Raw genomic sequence first — 20964 nt, 5'->3', positions numbered from 1 at the left:
GTTGGGCCAGTGGGAGTCCCTTTGAGATGACACGTGTCCTTAGAACAGACCTCCATCCTTCTTTGAGCATTTCCATACTTTGTAGCAGTAAAAAGATGTTCCAAGCTCACTGTGCCTGCTCTGCTCTAGTCAGGTTCTTTCCTGTGGGGAATGATATTAGAGACCAAGATCTGGGCACTAGAGTGCTCATTGCTACTGGGGTGTCCTGAATTCTTGGCCCTTTGGTGGACAGAATTAAGTAGTATCCACATGTACATGCAGATGTATGTATAAACACACACACATACATATATGTTACATGAGAATGCTTCTACATGCACATATTTCAGAAATGAATTTGTATCAATACCTCCAATTCCAATTGATCCCCACAATTTCTCCCATTCCATGTTACCTGGAGGTCCCTTCCTCCTCAGCGAAAAACCTGGCTCCTCAGAACAACACATTTACTCATGTGCTCAATGCCAACATACATCTAGAACTTTTACACCAATATTACTACACAAAACATCCTAAAATAGTTTCAGATCTTTTGGCCTTTCTCCCCCCGCACCTTGTCTAAGGCTGAGCATTTGTAGTAAAATAATTTGTCCACTGTTCCCTGGATTCGTTCCTTCTTTCCCCTCTTCATTGTGGCTATGGTACTTGTTTGAGATGCAATTGGGTTCATTTATTTTATTTTGCTTTCAGGTTTAGGATTTTCTCTTCCTTCACCTTCTATTGATTTGAATTTATTTTTTGAATATGTAGAATAATTAACATGCTCCTCAAAGTCAAACAATTGCTTAAAGGTACTTAGCCGGCTTGACCTGTGGTGGCGCAGTGGATCAAGCGTCGACCTGGAACACTGAGGTCACCGGTTCAAAACCCTGGGCTTGCCTGGTCAAGGCATGTATGGGAGTTGATGCTTCCTGCTCCTCCTTCTTTCTCTCTCTCTCTCTCTCTCCTCTCTCAAAGATGAATAAATAAATAAAAATAAAATTTAAAAAAAAAAAAAAAAGGTACTTAGCCAAGTGGCTCTCCCTCACACAGCCCCTTCTCATCTCCACCCACCCCTGGTTGGTCATCGATGTCACTGGGTTCTGTTCATTCTTCTTGTGCTTCTTGTTATAAAGATGAGCAGATATATCTATTTCTAATTATTATCTTTCTTATATAGAAATTGAATAGATACGCTTGTTTGTACTTTGCTTTTCTTAGTATCTCCTGGGAATCATTAAAACTCACTTTTCAGGGACTGTTGACAAGTAGAGAAACATTGTATGTCTAAATCATTTTCTTGGAAGACTGTTTAAAGAAATTCATAGATTCCACGATGCTTTGCTCCCTTGCTGCTCTCTGTTCTCCGAAACAGAAGTCATCTGCCACTCCATGTCCTCAGGTCAGGTTTGCCTATAGGGACTCAACTTCACCAGGGCTAGAGGAAAGGTAAGATACTTTCCAAGGACCTTCCCCAAGCGAAATTTTGATCTAAATTGGTGGCCCTAATAGTAGCAACTAAGTAACTATTCAAGCATAGGGACTGAAAATGATCACTCTGTGAACCTTTAAACCCTGGCAGATATCTGGCAGCTTGTGTCAAATGGCCATTAAAGGAACCAGGAAAGAAAAGGAGGTATTAGGATGACTCAAAACAAACCCAGCACCACTGTTGGGTAACCCGCTCCAGGCCCTGCCCTTGGCAAGCCAACTGCAGCTCGAGGCTAATGTCCTCCGACTCCGCCCATCATTCCCACCTCGAAGGAGAGCTGGTAGGAGTTCCTCACACTTTGTCACCCACACCCAAATTCAAGGGCACTGGAGAGCGCTTGCACTCCAAGCTCTCCATTCACCAACAAGAAGCGAGCTAGTATTGTGGCACTGGGTTTTTCAAACTTGGCCAATCTCTCCAATATGCACAGGTCAGGGGGAAAAAGAATGACTAAAAGTGATTCCCACCATAGTGATTTTAATGAGCACACAGAAATATAAAAGGAAGAAAGCCAGAGATGAATTCAGTATACTAATATAATTATAGTCTCAGGGGTTATTATGACAAATACAATCACTGTCAGATAAGACTACGGGTGGATGAACCCTCTGAGGGCTCAGCCTCAGGCCCTCTTATCTAGCTGAGTTTCAGTCCTGTCCACCAGACCCACTGGCTGCAAACATGGCGCTGGGCAGAGCCAGCCCCAGCAATGCCTGAGCCCCCTTCCATGGCCAGCCTACCTCCATGGGCAGCTTTTCTCTCTCACCTTCCCCACACTGAACGCTGCTCTCCCTGGAGGGAAGGAGAGAAGCTAGTGGCTTGCACAAGACACAGCTCACGAGGAACACACACCCTGGAGTTTAATCCTATACCTGCGGCAAAACCTCTTCCCTTCTTGAAACTCTCCACAAGGAAATACGGCCACACACTACTGCCCCCCTCTGTTTACCAAGATGTTCTGTATTGTGAAAACAAACTTAAAAGTCCTGAAGTGGTTCCAAAAAGGAGGAAACATACCTAGTAGAAATAGATACAATTCGCATACCCTCAACTTGTACTTAATGGTGTCTAATTTAATTTTCCCTCTACAACAAAGAAACCGCTTCGGTTCTACGAAAGGATTTGGCAAGGGTCAGTTTGTCTAACTGGAATAACATGTTCAAGAATCGGTGGCCACTGAGCACCTCTATCACTAAAAGAGGGTGAAGTCATAAGAATATCTTCACCTTCCCAGATGGGAAGCTTGCCGAAAAGATTTTTCTTGAAACAAGAGAAAATAGAGGACTAGTCCAGCTAAAGAGGCAGGCTGAATTATCTCCCCCTCCCCTCTTTTTTTTTTTAAGAGACCAGGGGAACTGTCATCTATGCTTCAAGCAATTTTTAAATTAAAACCCAACAGCTGCTCTGAAGGTCCCTGAGATAACACAGAGTAGGGGAGAGAGGCCAGCACTGGCTGTGACTTTCAGCAGGTCACGTCCCCACCTGGGCTCAGTCTCTCACCTGTGAGGAGGATGCCCCACCAGATCACTGGTTCTAAAGTGGGATCACACATCAGAGCGCCATGGAATGCTGCTAACAATGACGGACGGCGGGGCCTGGACCTAGACCTGAAGCTGGCCGGGAAATGGCTGCGACTCAGGCAACTGTCCTGTCCTCGGGCTGCTCCAGAGGCCCCAGATCCCGCCTGGCCTTGAGTTTCCAAACTCAATCAGATTTGAAAAACTACCATATTTCCCCATGTATAAGACACACCTTTTCCCAAAAACTTTTGGGTCTAAAAACTGAGTGCATCTTATATAGTGGTTGTAGATTTTTTACTTGCATTTCCTGCTTTCTGGACAGTGATGAGGAGCTGTATGAATTTTATGATGAATAAAACTTGAGTTCAATAACGTAAAACTCCCCCCCCCAACTTTGGGCCCCAAAATTAAGGTACATCTTACACAGGGGTACATCTTGTACATGGGGAAATATGGTAGTTTTAAAATTAGTAAATTATTTTTTTAAATAGTTTTAGGTTTACAGAAAAGGTGAGCAGAAAAAAATGCCCCTAAATTACCATCCTGCATTAGTGCAGTGCATTCTTATTAACCGATGTCCACAGTTTACATTAGGCTCACTTTGTGCTGTACATTCTATGGGGTTTGACCATGTACAATGACATGCATGTTCTCTAGTTTAAAGAATAACTCCTGAGTAAGTCTTGCTCTCAATAGCAGGACTTCCCTTCCCTCCCACAAAAGGTGAAAGGGATTAAGAAGTACAAATTTCCAGTTAGGAAAATAGTCACAGGGATGTAAAGTACAGCACAGGGAATAGAGTCAGTAACACTGTAATAACTACGTATGGTGCTCACTTGGTACTAGACTTACAGTGATCACTCCAGAAAGTAATGTCTAATCACTTCACCTGAAACTATAATATAGTATGTAAAAAAAAAGAGTGAGGCACAGTAAAAGGCAGTAACACAGAGGGAAAAACCAAAGATACTTACATTCAGCAAAGGTCTAACCTGCTTGGTGGTGGCGCAGGGGGTGAAGTGTCAACCCAGAATGCTGAGGTCACCAGTATGAAACCCCAAGGTAGTCCACTGGAGCGTGGGCTGTCGGCTTGAGTGCAGGGTTGCTGGCTTGAGCAGGGGATCGTCCACACAGTCCCAAAGGTCATTGGTGTGAAAAGACCAGTTGCTGGCTTGAGCCCAAATGTCACTGGCCTGAGCAAGAGGATGGTGGCTTGTTTGGAGCCTGAGGTCCAATCCCTGGTCAAGGCATGTGGGAGAAGCGATCAATGAACAACTAAGGGGAAAGCAGCTACGAGCTGATGCTTCTCACTCTCTCTCCCTCCCTCCTCTCTCTCTCCCTTCCTGTTGCTCTCTCAAAAAAAAGGGGGAGGGAGGGTCTATGTGTCATGTGTCCAAACACCATACCTTTTAATTTTTTTCTTTTTAGCACTTAGGATATCTTTGCTACATAATTTATCTGTTACATAAGCTACCAAACCCATAATACTCCTTAATAATATAATGTGCTTCCCAGGTATGATGAGCCACAGATTCTATGACTTTATAGTCTTGGACACTTTTTAAAAATCTAAGAGATGGCAACCAGATGTTGACAGAAATTACATCTCTTGATCTAAAGATAACTGGCACTTGCAGTTCTCTGAAATTTAGAAGTTAAAATAATGAGAAAACGAAGGTCTTTGAACGTACATTTTTGCACATTTATCCAATTATTTCTTTAGGGTAAATGCTAAAGATAGAATAGTTGTCCAAAAAACCAGTTGCTAAAGATGGAATTCTGTATCCAAAAATTGTGCTAGGAACTAGTAGTAACATTTCAACATTTTTGTTTCCACCTGCATTTTTTTTTTCAAATTCTAACACTTTCAAGGACTAACCGGAATAAATTATATTAAGTTCATTTCTTTTCATACAACTTTTCATTTAATAGGGATAGGTTTTAATTGATCAAAAATATATTTAAGAAAGTTAGGAGCTCTTTCTTTGACATTATTCTTAAATTAACTTTTCTCTTTCAAGCACTCAGTTGTAAAGAAACATAAAATAACAAATGTTAGTTGAGGGGGTTGTAAAGTCAAAACTCTTGTACATTGTTAGTAGAGCTGCAAAGTGAGGCAGCCACTGAGGAAAGCAGTATGGTGGCTCCTAAAAACAATTAATGCCTGGCAGGTGGTGGCGCAGTGGACAGAGCGTTGACCAGGAAAGCTCAAGTCGCCAGTTTGAAACCCGAGATCTCAGCTTGAGCTCAGGGTCACTGGCTTGAGCCTGAGGTTGATGGCCCAGACCCAGTCAGGGCACATAAAAGTAGTCAATGCACAACGAAGTGGAGCAACAACTTGATGCTTCTCTTTCTTTCTCTCTCCCTCCTTCCCTAATTCTTTCTCTCATTCTCTCTCTCTCTCTCAAAAAAAAAAAAAAAAAAAATTAAACATAGAATTACCATATAATCCAGGCAAGATGCTATAAAAACTGACATCTAAACTGGGACAGGACTGGATGGGGAGGGGAGGGGAGGGGAGGGGAGGGAAGGGAAGGGAAGGGAAGGGAAGGGAGGGAAGGGAAGGGAAGGGAAGGGAAGGGAAGGGAAGGGAAGGGAAGGAAAGGGAAGGGAGGGAAGGGAAGGGAAGGGAAGGGAAGGGAAGGGAAGGGAAGGGAAGGGAAGGGAAGGGAAGGGAAGGGAAGGGAAGGGAAGGGAAGGGAAGGGAAGGGAAGGGAAGGGAAGGGAAGGGAAGGGAAGGGAAAGGAAGGGAAAGGAAGGGAAAGGAAGGGAAAGGAAGGGAAAGGAAGGGAAGGGAAGGGAAGGGAAGGGAAGGGAAGGGAAGGGAAGGGAAGGGTCATTCCAGGCAGAGAACACAGTACCTGCAAAGGTCTTGAGGTAAGACCGCACTCAGCTGTTCTCTGAATGCAAGCCTGTCCATGTGACGGAAAGTCAGAGGGTGACAGGAAAGTGATGAGCAAGGAAGTGAAAGGTGAGCAGATAACCACGAGCATTAGGGAGCCTTGAGTTTATCTTCAGGGCAACAGGAAGCCGCCAAGGGCTTTCGGCACTGATGAGTTAGTTACACTCTAAGAATGAAGGCTGGATCATCCCATCCCAGGGAGGGCTTCCATCCAGCAGAGAAGCTGCCTGAGGAGTTCGGGAGGGTACAGTGGCATGTGTCCCATGTCCCATATCCCTCTGATTCTAATCATCCCAGCCAATCCCCTATCGAAACACTAGCTCCTCAGAAAGCCAACTGCTGCCTGAGTGGGCATTTCAGGTAAGAATAGTCCAGGTCCATTGTGAGGCCCCATACGGGTAGCCACTAGCCATGTGAGGCTATGTGAATGTAATGAACTGAAATTAAATTAAAGGCAGTTTCTCAGTTGAACAAGCCACATTTCAGTGCTCAGTAGCTACATGTGGCTGGTAGCTAGATACAGAACATGTTTTTTTAATTAATTTTTTTTATTATATGTTGATTGAATTTAGAAAGAGAGAAAAAAGGGAAGAAGGGAGGGAAGAAGGAAGGAAGAAAGGAGGGAGGAAGAATAAAGGAAGGAGGGAGGAAGAGTGAAGAAGGAGGGAGGAAGAAGGGGAGGAAGAAGGGAAAGAAGAAGGGAAGGAAGAATGGAGGGAAGGAGAGAAAGAGAGAGAAGTATTTATTTGCTATTCCACTTAGTTGTGCATTCATTCCCATATGTGCCCTGACCAGGGATCAAACCTACAACCTTGGTGTTACAGGACCAGGCTCTGACTGACTGAGCTAACCAGCCAGGGTTTACTTTTATCTCATCACAGCAAGTTCTATTGGACAGCACTGGTCCAGGATATGTAAGCAGGATTGGATCTAAGACTTGTCAGGCATCTTGGTTTTACTGCATTAAACCAGCTTGCAGCTGGGTTGGGCATTATTTATAAACACACATACACAGCTCTAAATCAATTTTTTTAATTACAGAGTCAAATCCCAGGCAACTGGCAGTCCCTCACAATATATATTCAAGCTACAGCTATCCTAGATATCACTTAAATAAGGAGATAAAAGGAATAGTTTTTCCAAGCCACTAAGAAGAATCCTAGAATCATACATTCTTTAAAGCCATTTCTAAATCCTCAAAAAATTGCTGTCCAAGCACATTGAGGGAGGATAATAAACCCCAGATTAAAATTCTAAAAAGCCATTTAGACTATTTCTGTGCTACAAAAGCTAAGCTTTGAAGGCTTTTTCTCTCTTGGGATTCAATGCACAGGATGCATATTTTTACAGTGCCAATCCTTACTCTAAGTTCTAAAAATAAAAGGCAAGATATATTGCATGCCAAGTGGGTAACAAACCCCAAGCCAAGGGCAGAGCTGGAAATGGATGCAGGGAGGAAATGAGTTATGCTGTGAGATGAACACACGCCCAGAGAAAGGGTTAACCCTTGGGTGGACCATCACCGACATCATTTTCAGCCAGCTAACAAACATGCCCAGAGAAAGGGTTAACCCTTGGGTGGGCCATCACCGACATCACTTTCAGCCAGCTAACAAACACGCCCAGAGAAAGGGTTAACCCTTGGGTGGACCATCACCGACATCATTTTCAGCCAGCTAACAAACCCCAGAAGCCAGGGGTGGGTGGTGATTTCTGCAAAGAGAATCCAGGTGTTTTTATTTTCCCAGCTGCTCAGAAAGTAACTGACCAGCCTGAAGAGCCCAGCCCAAGCCCTCATGAAGAATCTGGTGGGCGCGTTTCCAGTGACTAGATGGTCCTCCTAGGTTGCCTGAGCATTCTGGTCCTGATGCCAACACACAAGTTGGCTTTGGGAAGGACCCAGACGGACCACATGCAGCCTTTGTTTGACATTCTCGGAGCCCAGGCGTGTTAAAGGAGGGGCATCTCAAGAAGAAACAAGAACCAGGTGTCTGCATCACCCAAAACCACACGCCGGCCAGGAGAGCCCAGCTGCCCAGCCACGCCCCCACCGCCACAGCCCTGTTAGCTGCCCGCCCGCACTGCAACCCCTTGCTCCTCTGGGCTCCATCTCTGCCCGAATCTGTCCTTCAAGGAGATGAAAATCAAGATCTATTTGCCTTCCTCCTCCATGTCCTGCAGATAGAATCCTACCTCAGTTTAAAACCAGTTTCTCTGGAGCCTTTCCAAGGATGCTCGTGGGCTTTTATGCCCCAAACCACCAAGAATGGAAGGCCATTTATTTACCAATTGCTGGTTTGGTTAAAATCAGGAACAATAAGCCTCCTTCGCCAGGGTAAAGCCAGAAGCAGTTAGTGTGTACATTATCTCAGTGACAGGAAATGGCCAAGGAGAGCCCCAGAACAGACAGTCGAGATAGGACTTGGGGAAAACTCACTCAGGAGGAAGGGGCATCTGTAGCAGTCCAGATGCCCAGGAAATGGCACGTGCCCTCCAAGAGCTGCTTATTTGTAATTTGGATCTAATAGTGGATTAATGATAACACTAGCCACTTACAGAGCTACCACTCTGTGCCAGGTACTGTTCTAAGCACTTAATACATATAAACACGTTTCAAGCTCACAACTCAGTGAGGCAGGTCCTGTTATTCCCATTTTCAGATGAGGAAACTTGCCCAGGATCTCACAGCCAGCACAAGGAAGAGCTTAGATTCAGATCTGCTCAGTCTGGCCCCAGCTTGCTCATCGGGGCAAACCATGCATAAGGAGCGGGCACATTGGGGCCTGCCAGCTGCAGATGCCAAGTTCATGGCGATCTACCTAGGGGTGAAAACACCTTGACATGCCCTGCTGTCACAGACAGAGAGAAGGACAGAAAAGGGACAGTCAGACCCAGGTTAGTGTCTCCGCTTTCCTAGGCACGTGGACTTCCATTGTTGTCAGGAGGAAGTGTCAATGCAGTGCCAGTACAGCTGGTGGGGAGTTAAGACGGTAAATCTCTGCACAACTGCCTCGTAAAGTCAAAACGGAGCTATTTCTGTTGGAGACGAACTACCCACTTTGGAGGATAGGTTAGCAGTACTTCACCTCTTCAGATGGTTTAACTGAGCAGTTTAATACGGTCCTCAGCACTGGGCTTTGCACAGCTTGTATTTCAGGACAACTCCCTTCTCTGCCTTTTCTCTGACCCTTCAATTCATCTTCTTTGTAATTCCTGAATGATCAGAGATAACCCGGTTTCCCTTACTTAGGCTTCCAAAGATCACACCCGGGAGTCATTTTTAGGTATCAGCACTTTAAAAGTCGATTGCAGAATTTCCTTTCTGATAAGTGATGAGCTGTCAGGCCACCCACAGGGGCAGCTTGCTCTGGGGTGCTGCCTCCAGTCTGAACTTAACCGGAATCCCTGCCGGTGAAAACCAATGAGCTGATCAGAATGCATCCAGTCCCTACAGATTTGAATAATATCTCATGAGATAAGTTAGTTTGCCAGTCGCATCAAGGGGTGCGCTCAGCAATTTTCTTGGAACAACCAGAAAAAATATGGAAGGAAACACAGCTCGAGGCCCAGAAACTCCTGATAAAATATCTGGGGGGGGGGGGGAGACACAGGCAGGCTGTACCTTTAGTTTTGAGGCAAATAAACCAGATATAGAACCCCAGGTTCCCACCGCAAGAACCCCTCTTGAGCTGAGATCAAACCTGTGCATCTGTTAGTTACATCAGTGCTTTACAAAAGAGCTAAGATCTGTCCCAAGGAACAAGCCTCCTGAAGTGTGAAACTCCACCATTTCTTCTTTTAATTGAAACACCAATGCAATAAACAAGTTTTCAGTATAGAAAGACATACAGTGTATGAACTATATATATAAGTATATAGAGACATATAAAACCCAGGTCTGGTCCTCCTATGCTATAGTTGGCGACAGTGGCAAAGACACACCCACCATACCTCAGTGCTAGGAGAATCCAGGGGAGACAGCTGTCAGTGTGGACTGACCTGATCGGCAGGGACTTTAGAGAAAGGAACTTCTCTAAAGGGAAGGGAAGTTCTCTGAGTTGAGCCTCGAGGGTCAAGTTGGGGCGTGATCAGGCTGGGAGAGCGGCAGTGAGAGAAGAGAGGCACTTGAGGAGAGGAAGCCATGGAAGTAACCATCTCAAAGCACACAGGACTGGGGGACTTACGCAAGGGTGGGCAGGTGCAGGGGAAGGTGGTTGGAAGAGGGGGCTGCACAGTGTGGACTGTGGCAAGGCTGGGAAGGCCTCGCAGTTCAGAGGCATCTGGAATTTGTGTGCTAAGCAAGCACAGGCCACCACAGGCCTGGGATTTCAAAACAACTGTCTCCCAACTATAGGACGGGTACTCAGGTAGCTCCTGGTGGGCAAGACATGGCTCCTGTCCTTCTGAAGCTTAAGCCTGGGAAGAGACAGACAGGGATGGACTGGCACTGAGGTCAGCCCTGGAACTGTAAGCATAATAAATAGGGCAACAGAAGAGATGGAGCACAGTTCTAGGCAGTTGTCCGTGCAAAGGGCCTGGGGCCCCTTCAACAGGGACTGGCCTGGTCAGATCTGCATTTTAGAAATGGCCATGACCATGCACTCCAGAGCCAGATGCTGTTCATCTGTGGCCCAGACAGGGCTGCAGAAAGTCCCTCTGGTCCCGATCTCTGGATGACAAAGGCAGAGGCTAAGGCAGGGGTCCCCAAACTACGGCCCGCGGGCCACATGCGGCCCCCGAGGCCATTTATCCGGCCCCCGCTGCACTTCCGGAAGGGGCACCTCTTTCATTGGTGGTCAATGAAAGGAGCACATTGACCATCTCATTAGCCAAAAGCAGGCCCATAGTTCCCATTGAAATACTGGTCAGTTTCTTGATTTAAATTTACTTGTTTTTTATTTTAAATATTGTATTTGTTCCCGTTTTGTTTTTTTACTTTAAAATAAGATATGTGCAGTGTGCATAGGGATTTGTTCATAGTTTTTTTTATAGTCTGGCCCTCCAATGGTCTGAGGGACAGTGAACTGGCCCCCTGTGTATAAAGTTTGGGGACCCCTGGGCTAAGGCATTGTAGGCAGAGAGGGGGTCATGGAAACCCTTCCGCGGGAGAAGCAACAATATTTCACAGCTCATCTGGTTGGGACAAGGAGTCAGGCAGGAAGACATCTAGGAAGATCAGGGGCTTCTAGCTCGGGGAACTGCTGCTGGAACCTGAGGCAGCGCAAGCAGCTGAACGTGGGGATTGTTCTTAGTTTCGCCTTCTTCTCACTGAGAGACACTTTAGCAACAGCATTGTAGATGGGCCTCACATCTTGTTAAAGAGGAAAGTGGCTCCCCTGAGTGCTTCCACATTACCAAAGAAGCTAAATTTAGAACCAGAAGTCTCTCAGACCAAATCAAAGCAGAATCCCTCCTTCTCCGTTGAAACCCACTCTTTCCCAGGGGTCCTCATTTTGGTAAAAAGTGACCCCATCCTTCCAGGTGCTTGAGACAAACACCTGGAATCCTGCTGACTTGACTCCTTCCTCACACTCTGTCCCTGAGCCATCAGCAAACCCTAAAGGCTCTGCATTCCAAACGTTTCCAGAATCTAGAACCTCTCACCTCCTCCATGCTGGCCGCCTGGCTGAGCCACCATCATCCTCTCTCACCTGGGTTACAGGTAGTCCCCAAACTGCTCTCCTGCTTCTGTCCTTGCTCCCTGGTGGCCTAGTTTCAGCACACAAGTCAGACTGATTCTCTACAAAGGTAATTCAGATTGTGTGATTTCTCTGCTCCAAACCCTGCTAGAGATTTTTTCTCTTCGAGCAAAACCCAACATCCACCCCCTGTTTCACCCCCTCAGCCTGACCTCCACCACCCTCCTGGGCTCTGTTCCAGCCACAGTGGTCCCTCCCTGGCCCCGCACTCTGTGGGAGCCGGGTGGTGTCTGTCCCTGTGCCTGGAATCCTCCTGCAGTCCCCAAAGAGCTCCACCCCTCCTGTCATTGTCATAGCTCAAAGTTCACCTTTTTAGGAGACCTGCCCAATGACCACCACATTTGAACTGTGTGGCCTCACCTTCCTGACACCTTAGCCACCTTTACACCGTTCCTCCCCTCCTAACAGACTCTAAAATGTGTTCATGCGCCACCTGTCTCTTCCTACCAGCACGCACACCCCTGAAGGAAGGATTTCTGTTTTGTTCATATATACCCTTGCACCTAGAGCGCAGCCCCACACACAGTAAGTAGGTATGTTAGCAATATTGTGGACTGGATGAAAGGTCACCTTGTTAATGAGGCCTCTTCTATTCACCCTCACCGTGTACTGGTATATTTCTTCCATTGTGATTATCACCAAGTGACCTAACACTTGTTAGAGTGCTTATTCTCTGTCCCTCCAACATGAGCATGTATAAGTGCCATGAGGGCAGGAACTTTGTCATGTGTGGGTTCAGAACGAGCCACCCCATGTTCCTATCCTGGAGATGGCAGGGCAAACCTTTATTTCTTAAACATCTGCTCTTATCACCCTGCCATGACCCTTTGAAGGTCTCAAGGTGCATTACCTCATCCCTAGCTCAGGGTGTCTTATATACCTCCACCCTCCTTTCTGTCTCTGAGATTCTGGTGCACAGGGGAGGAGGGTCTGACTCTTCCATGTATGCAGGGTTCCCATTCATATGTAGTATTACATTGGGTTATTGTCTCTTGCAGACCTCTCTCACATCTCTTTGATGATTAGACCAGCCTGAAGAATCTTGAAGACAGAGGAAAGTTTGTTCGTCCCCCACAGTCTCTTCTCCTTGCTGTATTTGAAGCACCTAGAACAGTGCCTGGCACATAGTAGGTAGTTGGTAGGTAATGAAAGGTTTTGGATACTAGGAACAGAATCTAAATGTTTGGTAAATGAGAGGAAGGAAGGAAGGAAGGAAGGAAGGAAGGAAGGAAGGAAGGAAGGAAGGAAGGAAGGAAGGAAGGAAAAAGAGAAGAGGAGGAGGAGAAAGAGGGAGGAAAGGAAGAAAAAAGGAAGGAAGGAAAGGAGAGAAGGAAGAAGGGAGAGAGGGAGGGAAAGGGAAAGAGAGAGAGAGAGAGAGGAAGTCTCACTCCATATCATCAGGGTCACAGATGAGTGGCCTAAAAGAAAGAGACCATTGGTTCTTCTAGGATGGGAAGAGATTCTGTGGAGGAGCAGTAAAATAAGTAAACATTCATTTAAAATCTATCCATTCATGTGTTCCTTTAGCTGAAATAAAAGGGAATATCTAGTAATGTTGCCAGAACAAGAAATAAATAAGACCCTGGATTCCAATCAAAGGAATCATGAGTCACTGAATAACAATTATTACCATTATTTCTGGCTACTTTCTTCTATGGTTCTCTTAACAATAAATTCAAAGGATTGGCCAATCTTGTGAGCTGGCAAAACAAACAGAGTGAACATACTGTATGACTCATTTCAATTTAAAGTCGATACTACACATGAAACAAACAAAACCAACATTTGTGCTTGGCTGAATTCTGTCCAACTACTCTTTCGCCTCCATCGCGCCTTGTTTGGCATGCCGCCTATAATTTTAAAGGTCATGACTGTAATAACAATGTCACCTCAAATTCATAAGGTGCTTTTCTTCTAGGATATTTATTAGTCTTCACCTACAATGATAATTAGACTTCTGCCATCGTTGAAAGCATTTCATCACCTGGTTTCAGCACCTCCCCTTGCAAAAAGGAAACGGAGACGTGAACAGGTTTAGGTGTGTGGCCAAGGTCTCAGGGCCAGCCAGGGAAAGAGTCAAGTCCTGTTCTGCAAGCCTGGGATACCACCCACACAGCTAACAACAGTTACCCAGTCTCCACCACTGGGTGAGAGAAAGAAGTAGAAAAACAGCACGAGTCAGCCCTCACTTCCTTCTTCATATCTGTTCTCAGGGCTCATTCCACATTCTAACCCAGAGTCCGCTCAGTTCCCTAGAGTGACCAGAAGCGAGTCACACACATGAGCATTTGCACACAAATCTCATTTTTCACAGTATGAAGTTAAGGAGGAGTTGATTGAAAAATAAGGGGGTAAAAGGCTGGGACAACATTTTCTGATCTGTAGACTATGTTCAACCCATTCCCTCCTTTCCCCAGAGATCAACAAGATACTTCATTGAGGCAGCCTCTCAAGAGAAGCTCATCTTGATGACTTAAACACTATCCTGGCCCAAGGCAAGAGGGCAAACCAGAAGGGCGAGCGGACTGTATGACTTCTCTAGGCCCTACTCTAGCCCTATCATTATGTGACACGCTATTTTCCCTTCTCTCAAAGGTCTTTCAACGGTTTCAAGTTAATTATTAAGTTGCGAGTAGAATCCATTGGCAGAAATTATGTAAGATTTCAATCTGTTGCATATCAACCATACTCTTCATTTCAGGTCGAACTTGAAGGCCAAATTCCACTGCTATTTGCTTTGTTTTGGTGGTGGTGGGGACATGGGATGTATGTACGCATTTGTAAATGAAAAGTTTAACCCTAGAAGGCTAACCAATAAGCTGGTAACAGCTATTGCCTTTGGAGAAGGAGCCTGGGTACTGGGCTGAAAGGGAACAATAAAATTTACTGTATATACTTTATACCCTTTTCTGTCTTTTGAAGGTTGTAATCATTGGCTGTATTACTTACTCACCAATTAAACTGAAAAACAGAAAAAATATGTGAAGCAAAACTGAAGCTCAGAAACTATTATTGTCAGAGCCCTTTAATCAAAAATAACAATGACGCCTGACATGTGGAGGTGCAGTGGATAGAGCGTCGACTTGAATGCTGAGGTCACTGGTTCGAGACCCTGGGCTTGTCTGGTCAAGGCACACACAAGAAGTAACTACTATGAGTTGATGCTTCCTACTTCTCCTTTTCTCCCCTTTCTATTTCTCTCCTCTCTCTCTAAAAATAATAATAATAATAACAACAACAACAATAATAAAAGTAACAATGACAGTGTTGTATCTTGGTTTACCAGTGATGTTTGACAACTAGAGCTTACGAGGTGGATGGTGAGCCACCCGAAGCAGGAGCTCGGGCTTTCAGTCCTGCCTTACATCTCTGCCCTTGTATTAGTCATCTATTGCTGCATAACAAATGATGTTTAGCAGTTCAAAACACAAGTGTGATCTCTGTTTCAATGGCTCAGGGTCTTGGGCGTGGCTCAGCGTCTTTCTCGGGGCTCCAAGGCAAGGTGTCAGCCAAGGCTGTAGCCACCCGAAGGCTCCCTTGGGAAGGCTCTGCTTCCAAGCTCACTCCCAGCACAGGAGGCAGGATTCCGCTCCTCATGGGCTGTCGGGTGGGGGTTCCCTTCAGTTCTTTGCCACGCACACTTCCTCATAGGGCAGTTCACAACATGGCAGCTGGCTTCTCTTAGAGCAAGTCTAAGGAGGGTCTTTTTGCAGGCCTGCCTTGGCAGTGACTTTTCCTGCTGCCGGCCACATTCTCTTCATGAGAAGCGCATCACAGGGTCCAGCCCACCCTCCAGGACAGCGGCGACCCAGAAACAGGAGCAGCCAAAAGTTCCACTCAGCGAGAATCCTGACATTTTAGCAGGGTCCCGAATATGGTTGAAAGTCTTTGGAAGCAGCTGTTATGAAACAAGCACTAGAGGGCTAGTGGTCAGTGAGACCCAGAGAGACGTGACTTCACCCAGAACAGCGTCAGGAGGTGCCAAGCATTACGAGGACACAGGGACAGGACTGCAGGGCATCTGAAGAGGCAGAAAGGAAACGCAAAGTTACCTTTTAAGATCAAAGTTGGTATCAGCTCTGGCCTGTTATGTCCACTTTTTTATTTTTGTAACATTGAATGCGTTTGTTTTTTATTTTATTTTATTTTTTATTTATTTTTTACAGAGACAGAGAGTGAGTCAGAGAGAAGGATAGACAGGGACAGACAGACAGGAATGGAGAGAGATGAGAAGCATCAATCATTAGTTTTTCATTGTGCGTTGCAACACCTTAGTTGTTCATTGATTGCTTTCTCATATGTGCCTTGACTGCGGGCCTTCAGCAGACCGAGGAACCCCTTGCTGGAGCCAGTGACCTTGGGTTCAAGCTGGTGGGCTTTTGCTCAAACCAGATGAGCCCGCGCTCAAGCTGGCGACCTCGGGGTCTTGAACCTGGGTCCTCCGCATCCCAGTCTGACGCTCTATCCACTGCGCCACCGCCTGGTCAGGCTGTTTTTTATTTTTTGAATGATTAACTATCAATTCTTGCATTGTGCAATAAAAGAGAAATGAAACACTTGGGTATAATGTTAAACACCGTCTTCTTTGCTAAGCCCATTGTAAATCACAGCAGCACGTGAAATTCAGCTTGTTCAATTTCAATGCACAGGTTGTCTGTATATGGAAAACTGTCTTGGAGACATCAATAAATATAGCGAAAGTTTTTGAAAATCTGAAGTTGGAAAAGGTAAAGCGAACAAGATCTCTTCTTCATCTTGAAATTCAGCAAATCCTTAGAAGGATTAAAGAAACATTCAACTTATCAATTTCTTTTAAAAGTCCTATGAAAATCAAAGCGCCTGAGCTCACAGTTGCTCTGAGCGTTACTGAAGGTCTGTGACAGGATTCACACTGTAAAGGGTTTCCTCTGGCCTGGCTCCCAAGTCATTCCTTGCAGCTGTAAGGAACATCCTGTTGTATGTTTACATATGCAGTATTAACAGCTTCTGAGACTTTAACAATCAAAAGTGTCAGATCTTATCATGCTGCAAAACTGGTAGGCCGCCTTCCGATTCAGGGCTGCCTTGGTGGGAGACCAAGAAAAAGAAAACTTCTCGGAAAATGTGGTGGGCGGTGGGGCTCACAGTTACATCTAAATATGGATTTTCAACAGTCTGGCCGCTCTCCTCCAAGCCAGAGAAATGATTTCATTTAACTTCTCAAATATACGCCCTTATTCTTGCATTGCGCAACCCTTAAAAATCCCTTAATTGGCTCTGGCTGAAGGGGTTGCGTGATGGAAACAGTACTGCCCACGCTCCGAAAAACTTACTTCTTCTTGAAAGGTTCTACCCCGAGAAAGATGAGGTTTCACGTTTTCCGTTTTTCTTTCTGTATTCCAGAATGTCCACCCCGGCTCCTCACCCTGGCTGATTAGCAATATTATTTCTAAGTGGCCAAGAGGCCAGTCTGAGCAGCGCCGTCTCTGATTCCATCCTAATTTGGACAGGAGACAGCCTCCCCGCCTCCACCGTGTGGGCTTGATGCACAGCGGCCCGCCAGCCGGTGACGCAGGCCGCTCCCACCCGGCTGTGTTTGCATCCTCCAGCTGTTGAAAATTTATGAAACCAGACTTGAAGGCTGTTCCCAGAACCGTGGCTGGTCTCGGATGTGAGCAATCCCCAGAACACCAGAAAGCGGGCCTTCAAAGCTGGCTTCTCTCCTTCAAAATCTCTGGGAACTACAGAGAAAATAAAGGGACAGACACAGCCGTTTCTACTTTCTCAATCTCTCAAGGTGACTTGGAAGTGTAGAAGTATCTGGGTTACTGGTCTAGGCTGAAGTGTAAGTCTGAGTTTCTGTTCTTGACAATAAATGGGTTACATTAAAAAAAAAAAAGAAGTGCTTTCATTTATTTATTTTTTTAATGTTTATTTTATTGATTTTAGAGAGAGGAAGGAAGAGAGCCGGAGAAGGACAGGAACATCTGTTCCAGTGTGTGCCCTGACCGGGGTTCGAACCAGCAACCTCTGCACTTTGGGATGAGGTTCTAACTAACCAAGCTATCTGGCCAGGGCTAAATTGGGTTACTTTGATCCTAGTCTTTATAGCAGCCTGGAGAGCTTTGTTGAATTTTGACAATAAAACCAAATAGACTAGAACAGCCCCTATTTTAGAGCCCTGAGGGTTGTTAGAGAAATTCTCCAAATTCTTCATTTTCACAAGAAGGATCCGGAGCTCAGAAAGGTTAGGGGAGGTGAATGTGAGGCGTGTGTTTGGTCTGCCTGCCCCTCGGAGTCCCCATCCATGAACTGGTGACTAATGTATCCATTCAATCATCTAACAGGTATTGAATGCCCACTAGGTAATGCTTGGGATGAAAAAATATGATGCCCCCTCCTCACAGGAGAGAAACCTTAACACAGGGGCGTCACAGCACAACGTGGTACGTGCCAGGACAGGGTGTTGCGTCCCGGATTTGGGGGAAGCTTGGGGAAGCCAACCCAGCCCAGCCCTGGAAGAGCTGGCGAGTCACTCCGGGCCAGGAGGATGTTGCAGCAGCTGAATGCAAACAATGAAGAATTGTGTTCCCTGGAGAAAGGGCAGAAGGGGCAAAGCTGCCCTGCCCTCTCTCTTTCAAAGTCTTGTGAAAATAAGATACTGCATGTGAAGGTTCTTTGGATTCGGCAAACCACTGTGCAGACATGAACTGTGAGGTTATTAAGTGACTCGATCGAGGCCACCCACAGCTGATGCATTACAGACACCAGTCCCATGTATCCAAGTTACACCGTTCATTCATTTTAATCACTTCTCCTGTAGCTGTATATTTAGACATTTCCTTAAACCCTAGTGAGTTTCTGACACACTAGATCAGTGGTTCTCAAAGTGTGCACCAGGGCACACTGGTGGGCCCTAGAAGATTTCCAGGTATGCCCATTGGTATTCCAGAGAAATATGTGCATGTTGGGGACCAAAAAACCAACAGGGTTTTTGGAGTTTAGATTTTTGGGGGACAGAGGTGTGGGGAATTGGCTGTAAGCTGATTAGGTTGCAAAAGGCTGTTAAGCTGTGGTGCTGGATTGTTTACACTACACCCCATGTTCCCTGGAAAGACTGGAGGCAAGTTTCTTCTATCCTTTGTTTGGTGTACCGTTAATATTTGCTAATGGCCCACTCTGCCCTATAAATAAAGCAAGATGTGGTTTTGGGGCGTACTTTGTTCTTGCTAGCAGCAATTACAGGGCCCTCCCAACCCCGTATTTTCTTAATTCCACATATTTTCTTAACTCCACACCGTTCCCACTCGGGACCTGGAATTATTAACTGCGCTGGTTTGTGGCATGTGCCCAGATATAAAAATATAGTTACTCTTTTATACCATTATATTATGGAAATACCACTCTTTTTGTTAACACATCATTATTATATTTATTATTAACACATCATTATATTATTTTTAGATAAATACACCCAAATAAAGTGGATAGATTTCTCAAAAAGAAGCGTGATATTGAAGAATCCGATTCTGGAAGTGAGCAAAAGTTAAATGTAAATAAAATAGGACTTGAAGGCGGACAGGTAGAATTTAATTTATAGCATTTTCCATCACTTAACACTGAACAATATGATTGGATTAGAAGCCCATTCACAGAAGCTTCAAGTGATTTTGGTTTAACATTAACGGAAGAAGAAGAACTAGCAGCTATATCCACTGATCATGGATTGATGATTAAACATAAGGAATTGTCTCTTGAAGCCTTTTGGATTTCTATAAAAGAAGAATATGTGGCAATATCTAAAAAAGCTTTGAACATTTTACTACAATTTTCAACATCCTATTTATATGAATTAGGATTTTTTACCCTCAACACAAGAGTAAAAAGAGAGGAATTCTTCAATGTATTGACGAGGAAATGAGAGTTTGCCTTTCAAATATATGCCCAAACATTGAAGAAATCACTAGGACACATCAGGCTCATGTTTCTCATAAACACAAGAATGAAAAAACACATTCGTGCCGGGACCTGCTGAATTCACTAAATCTTACTAAGAATGTATCTATATATATATATAAAGATAATTTTTTGTTGTTTTTTTATTTTTTAACCCCTCTTTTTTATGAATTCTAAAAAAGCATAACTCAAAAAATGTAACATAAAAATGTTTTTTAATGTCAGAATAAATTTAATTTTGTCATATTTATTCCGTTTAATTACCATAAAAGCATGCTTGGACTTTATATTTCTTTTCTTTAATATTTGACTTAGTTATTATAACATATTTCTCAGAAATTTGTATATAGTGCACCTACAATTATTTGTAGGATTTTAAATGCACCATGTTTACGTTCCGAGCGGCAGTTCTCTGCCTTGACTACGCATTAGAATCACCCCGGCTGTATCCCTGCTGGATACAGAATCGCTAGGTGGGGGCTCAGGTGTAAGTATATTTGATGCTCCCCATGTATTTTTAAGGTGCAGCCAAGTTTGAGAACCTCCTTTACTGCAAAGCCAAGAAGGGATTGCACACTCACTCCCACCCACAGAAAACTGCTCTGCCACATCTGCTTTCTGTATCTTAAGGCAGCTCCAGGTAATGTGACACCCATGTGTTTGCATCTGGACTGTAATATGGTTCTTTAGGAAAACAGATTTATGCTCTGAATGATGACTGGCCTGGATTGATATGAATCTGCCTGTTCTGAAGATACTCAGGCTGACGGGGTAGGGGGTGCCCAGAAGTACAACAAGTGGTCAGAACAGAACATCCAGATGAAACACGCTTTGCAGAGAAACCGTAAAGCAGATACTGTGCAGCTCCCAGCACAGAGAACGCAGCTGGAGGAGGGCAGGCGTGATGGATGATGCCGGGGAGGGTTTCCATTCAAGGAGAGCCCTAACATGCTTCTTGTGGTCCTTTGAAACTGATACCATGTAACAGGATGGGCTCAAAAACAACTCTTTTTTATGTTTCTATTTCCTTGAATAATATAGGAGGGGCTGTGTAAAACAATAATACCTTTAAAGTATCACATATACCTGTAGAGGCTGCCTTAAATGACTGTCATGAAACGCTTCTTTATGTGACTCACAAATGAAAGTGTAAGAGAAAATGAAATATTGGGGAAAAGACAGAAGCCACCTCCTTTGCCATATATCAAAGGGCAGGTGAGGACAGAGAGGATGTCCTTTTAACAAAATAACTGGTCTTCCGCGCCTTGTGTCCTTGCTACTACTCAAAGGGAGGTCTGCAGACCAGCAGTGTTTACAGCACCCAGAGTTGGCCAGCCTCCCACCTGCCAAACCCGGAATCTACATTTTATCAAGATCCCTTGGGAGATTCACACGCACGTTAGTGTTTGAGAAGTGACTGGTGGACGCTGTGGCAGC

At 44.9% G+C, this 20964-nt stretch overlaps 1 protein-coding gene across 4 annotated transcripts in view; it reads right to left on the bottom strand.

Moving 5' to 3' along the window:
- The window catches only part of ATP8B1 (ATPase phospholipid transporting 8B1), a 124091-nt gene that overhangs the window by 85268 nt on the left and 17859 nt on the right, over positions 1 to 20964 (bottom strand). The window contains exon 2 of one of the 4 annotated variants that reach the window (XM_066353507.1): positions 3966 to 4229. The exons of the other annotated variants lie outside the window; for them this stretch is intronic. The gene's annotated coding sequence lies outside the window, so the exon portion shown is untranslated. The remainder of the gene's footprint in view (positions 1 to 3965; positions 4230 to 20964) is intronic. 4 annotated transcript variants of the gene reach the window in all.

This window comes from Saccopteryx leptura, chromosome 11 (assembly GCF_036850995.1).
Source record: "Saccopteryx leptura isolate mSacLep1 chromosome 11, mSacLep1_pri_phased_curated, whole genome shotgun sequence".
In the NCBI taxonomy this organism is placed as follows: domain Eukaryota; kingdom Metazoa; phylum Chordata; class Mammalia; order Chiroptera; family Emballonuridae; genus Saccopteryx; species Saccopteryx leptura.
The sequence above is the reverse complement of the archived record's forward strand: the minus strand, read 5'-3'. Positions and strand labels throughout refer to the sequence as shown.